The sequence below is a fragment of the Myotis davidii genome, unplaced genomic scaffold (genome assembly GCF_000327345.1).
Source record: "Myotis davidii unplaced genomic scaffold, ASM32734v1 scaffold763, whole genome shotgun sequence".
NCBI classification, from domain to species: domain Eukaryota; kingdom Metazoa; phylum Chordata; class Mammalia; order Chiroptera; family Vespertilionidae; genus Myotis; species Myotis davidii.
The window spans coordinates 596,311-601,594 of NW_006294248.1; the positions used below are offsets into that span (position 1 = coordinate 596,311).

The 5,284-nt window shown below is 41.7% G+C and overlaps 1 protein-coding gene across 1 annotated transcript in view; it reads left to right on the forward strand.

Moving 5' to 3' along the window:
* Nucleotides 1-567: 567 nt before the first annotated feature.
* The window catches only part of SEMA6D (semaphorin 6D), a 206,179-nt gene continuing 201,462 nt past the window's right edge, over nt 568-5,284 (forward strand). The window contains exon 1 of the mRNA XM_015566912.1: nt 568-607. The gene's annotated coding sequence lies outside the window, so the exon portion shown is untranslated. The remainder of the gene's footprint in view (nt 608-5,284) is intronic.

Below are 5,284 nucleotides of genomic sequence, written 5' to 3' on the forward strand. Positions count from 1 at the left end.
AGCAACAGCTTGTGCACAGGGCTGTTCAAATACCTTCCTTCAATTTTCAGACTCTCGGGTTTGTAGAACTGATGGAGTGACTGATTTATTTTGTAGGATGCGAAGTTTCCAACTTGTTATTTCCAGATTGTGGATGTTATATGACTGAACCTGCTGGTAATGTGTGCTGTTCCAGCCCAACTGTTAAATTAGAGCAGTTCATGAAGAAAAACGAGATACGATGTTGCATGAAATGGTGTCTCAGCACAAAGAACATTTGTTCTCATCTGTGGAGGGAAATTAAAGAAAAAGACATAGCTGAGATCTCCAAGTTGTTGAAAGTTCAAAAAAATGTTTCACAACAACTGTCTAACCTGGGACAGTTTTTCACTCGAGTCTGTTCCTCTCAGCTGAACCTATTCCTAGCTTAATAGTGGAATTAAATACAGAAATTGGCTTCAGGTTAGAATCCAACTTGGCTTAAACCATTTTATTACTTCCAGCAAGAGATACATCAGATTGAAAAATGACAATTGTGGTGACAAAGGTCAGAAGGAATAGAATATTAATCCATTCCTCTATTTTTTTTCCTTCAGGTTTTCGACCACACAAGCCAGCCTTCTCCAGGGTAAGCTACATTATATGCTTCTGTCATTTGTTGGGGGAAAACCAGCATAATTTTATTGACTTTGAGTACATTATTGTTGTGCGGTATCCCAAAGTCAGGAGGGCAACTTTCAAATGGTGCCCAGAATTCGGTTTTTATCGGCAGCGGGAGTGATGAGGGCACCCTCAGGATACGGCTTGATGGCCTGACCAAGCATGGACTGGACCAATGAAAGAGACAGGAAGATCGGCTCTTTTTCTTGCTTGATTAGCCCTTTTATGAGACAGCAGACTCTTCGTCTCTGATGTTCAAAGGCAAGAGGTTTCTTTGTGAGCAGCTGCAGCATGCCTGCGCCTCTCCTAAAGCCCACAGTTGGAAGAATTAAAATGCAGAGCGCCCCTCAGCGCGGCCCCAGCCCTCAGCCCGGGTGAGCCTTCCCGTCGGGTCCAGCAGAACCACGTTAGCCAAGTTGTTTAACTTTCCAGGAGTATCTGTCAAAACTAGCCATGGAGGGTGCGTTAATCTCATTAAAGGACACACCAGGAACCCTTTTTTATTTCATTAGAAAATCAGGATGCATTTGATGTGCACCATCTGGTTTGTGAATACAGGAATAAGTTTTTCAAAAGGGCACATGTCCAAGTTCCATGTCTCATATGCTTGAGAAGGAAAACCCACAAGCAGCTCTATTTTTAATGAGAGCAATGCTAACGCTAATAGGATCGGAGTGGATTTCAGTATGTGCCATGTCTCCCAAACTGCATGTGTTTGCAGTACACTTGGCAGCCTCGTCCTGATTAGGGGCTGGGCTTCCCGTGGAAAAAAAATGTAAAGTTCTCCATGTGTTAATTGGAAAATAGAAAGAGGCATCATTGTAGCAAAGCAGCTGGCTCCTTAGGTATCATTTATGGCTCCGTCTATTATAAAGACCAGTATTTTAAAGGTATCTCTTATTATTTATTATGTCACTTTTAGAAACTGTAAGTTTTCAAACAATAGGAAAACCATCAAGTTAAACTTTACGATGTATGCTTTGTAAACATGCCTTTTGGATGTAACCACTTGTATAATAATCACTTATTATAAATAAGAAACAGTAACTAAATAGTGAGAAAATACAGATTTACTATCAGTAGTTCATGTTAGGTCCTTATAAAAATATAGCTCTGGAATGTAGCCATCTCACTATACCAGAATAATTCCTTCAGCTTCCTGTATAATATTAAAAATATTATACAGTCACAACCATGATTTGTGAGGCAGGATGGTGCTCTCCTTCACCTCTCAGTAATTGGAGGCTTCTTCTGTGTGTATTCCACAAGTCCAGCTCAGGCTGGCGAAGGAAGCATAATTATATTACAGGCAATCTATCTAAAGTAATTACAGTTGTCGCCATCGATCCAATTAAAGAGGATCACCAGCTCTGCGGAGTCAGAGCCACGGAGCTTCTGCACTAAGTCCAGGCTTTGGGATAGCATTGTGATGGAGGATTTCAAGACTTTTCATTTTCCAAAATATTGTTGCTTATAAAAATAGACGAGAATGCTGGGGATGGGCAGTAGGGAGAGATTGAATATGAGTAGACGTTTTTTGTTTTATTCATTTAGTGATAAATCTCTTATTTTTAAGCACAGAAATCAATGAGCATTCTCAACATGAAAGCTTCAGGCCACACAAGATCTTTATGGCAAGATTAACATAGCATCACAACATACTGTGGCCCACTGTACTCATCTGGCATCGCGTGCTAATCAGCCCCCGTCCCATTCTTCCTTCAGAACCTTCCATCTGGTTCCACTAAGAGATGCAAGGCCCCGTCTCCTGTCTTTGCACTCTGTGGAGGAAGTTGACCTGAGAGGCGCCGTCCTGGCACTGGCTTATGTAGGGTCAGTGTGGGTGACAATATCAATTATCAGGAAGAATTAAAGAGGATCAACTTTGGTCCATACCAGGATATAAGCCTTGGACACAAGACCCAGAGAACAAGAATTGAAAAGTAGGCCACTCACTGTGACTACAATTTAGAAAAGGCCCAAGAGAGATTGTATATCCCTGCATTGGGTGCTGTTTTCTTTGTGATGGTTCACATATGAAGCCAGGTAGCAGAAAAACTTAGTCATGGGGTCAGAGGGGAGCATTTGCTATCTAATATCCATGGCTCTCTTAGTCAGTGCTCAACATGCTTTCAACACTTCACACCCCGGGGTTTCTATTCTATATCCGGACTCTTCCATCTGCCTTGATCATCTCCTTCCCACACATTTTCTTGCTCTCCCACAACCATCCTGCACCCCTTGCCACTCTTGGATGCGTGTTTTCTTTGTCCATATAGACAATGCTAGTCCTGCTTTAGAACTTACCTCTTCCCGGGAAACAGTTCAAAGAAGTAGAGGAGGCGGCAGAAAAAGGATGAGATAGGAGAGCTGGGTTGTTTTATATTCCACTACTGACAAGCTCTGTGATACTGAGCAAACCAACAAAGGTTAGTGAGTCCCAGCTTGCTCATCTGTAAAATGAAGTCGTTAGCATCTGTCCTGCCAACCTCATTATAATAAGTATCTGAAAAGAAATTATAAATGTGGGAAAAGTCCTTAATATATATAAAATTCCATACCATATGAGGGATTATATATACATATATATTTACTATAATAAGCCCATCTACTCTGGTCATCTTCTGTCAGTTCCACCAGCCCTTGCAATTTAAATGGTCCTTCTGAAAATGGCCTCCATTTGCCTGGCCAGTGTGCCTCAGTTGGTTGAACATCATCTGGTGCACCGAGAGGTTGGTTTGATTTCTGGTCAGGGCACTGTCTGGGGTTGCAGGGCGATTCCCAGTAGGGGGAGTGCAGGAGGCAGCCAATAGATGTTTCTCTCTCATTGGTGTTTCTCTTTCTCTTTCTAGCTTCCCCTCTCTTCCTCTCTCCATTTTAAAACATTTTAAAAATTAAAAAAAAAATGTCCTACTTTTATTCCCTGGGTTAATGTTTCTGTGCTTTCTGTTTCTTGTTGAGTGTTTAAGAAACTTGAAGACAGGCACCATGTTGCTGACTTCTTTTCTGTTTTTACTAACATTTCATTCGTTCCCTGACTTCCTGGGATGGGATTGTGTAGTGTTTGCTCTCTGTTTAGTTTTTCTCCAACCATTGTAAGCCTCTGGCCCAACTTGGGCCTGAAGAAAACATGCTGCATTATTGGACAATAAGCATGTGAAGGACTAGGTATGGAGTTATAGGCCAGAGGGGTGGCAGGACTTGAAAATTCCACGTTCTCTCCATGTGCCCCACCCTCCAAGCACATGGATGCACTCACCAAGGTTAAAAAACCCTTTAGGGGTTTTATGGAGGTCTCACTTAATAGGCATAATTGATCACATCATTGGAAATTGTTGTTTAACTTAATCAACAGCTCTCCTCCCCTTTTGGGGGGATTCAGAGGTAGAGCTGACAGTTCTAAACTTCTGATGAGTCTTGTTCCTTCTGATGATCAGCCCCCATCCTGAAGCTATCCAGGGGCTTTCACGAGTCACCTCATTATAACAAGATGCACTTCTATCACCCTTATCAGGAAATTGCAAGGGTTTTAGGAGCTCTGTGTCAGAAACCAGGGACAGAAACCAAATAGCATTTATGATCTAGCCTCACAGACCAACTCTGGCAGGGAACCACACAAGGGCATGAATACCAAGAAGCAGGGATCATTGGAGCTGGCTACATATCTGCTGTGATTTTTCTTCTTTTATCTAGAGTTATTTCAAGGAAATCTGCTGACCCCTTGACTGTTGCTTACATATGGTCAAGAATATGATTTATTGGTTAGATGATGACATGGTATCCATTTATATTATTAACCTCTTGGGGGCCCTTGAATATATGAGCTGTTGAAACAAAAGCCTGCTCATGATCCTCACTGGAATTCTCAAGGCCTAATGGGCCATGTGTCCAACTCAAACTCCTACAGGTGACCTCTAGCAATGGAAAGATCACTGGCACAAACCATGGATGTGGGCTCTACTATTATTCATATATATGTATATATATTTTTTTTATTGATTTTTTACAGAGAGGAAGGGAGAGGGATAGTTAGAAACATCGATGAGAGAGAAACATGGATCAGCTGCCTCCTGCACACTCCCTACTGGGGATGGGCCTGCAACCAAGGTACATGCCCTTGACTGGACTCGAACCTGGGACCCTTGGGTCCGCAGGCTGACGCTCTATCCACTGAGCCAAACCAGTTAGGGCACTACTATTATTCTTGCTGCTGAGTTGTACCATGAGCTCAGTTTCCTCATCTCTAAAATCTGAGAGTCAAGAGAGATGATCTACATTGCCCCTTCTGTTGCTAAAATGTACACAGTTCTAGGAAGGCTCAAAGAAAATTGCTTAAATCAAATGATAAGGGTCACATCAGATGTGTTTAGTGAAGATGCTGCCAAGGGCCTTGCAATATGTTTAATTGATTTGGAGAGAGTAAGAGCTTATATTTCTTTTCTTAAGTATATTAAAATGATATATGACTCTTCAGTCAGTCACCACATACTCTAATTAATATTCTAAATAATATCACTGACATGACATTTTTGAATTTACTGATGTGGATAGATCACAGATCATCAAACAAGCATATTATCAATTTTTTACTCTCTCAACTTATATGTAGAGAAACTGAGGCCCAGGTAGGAGAAGAGACAAGCCA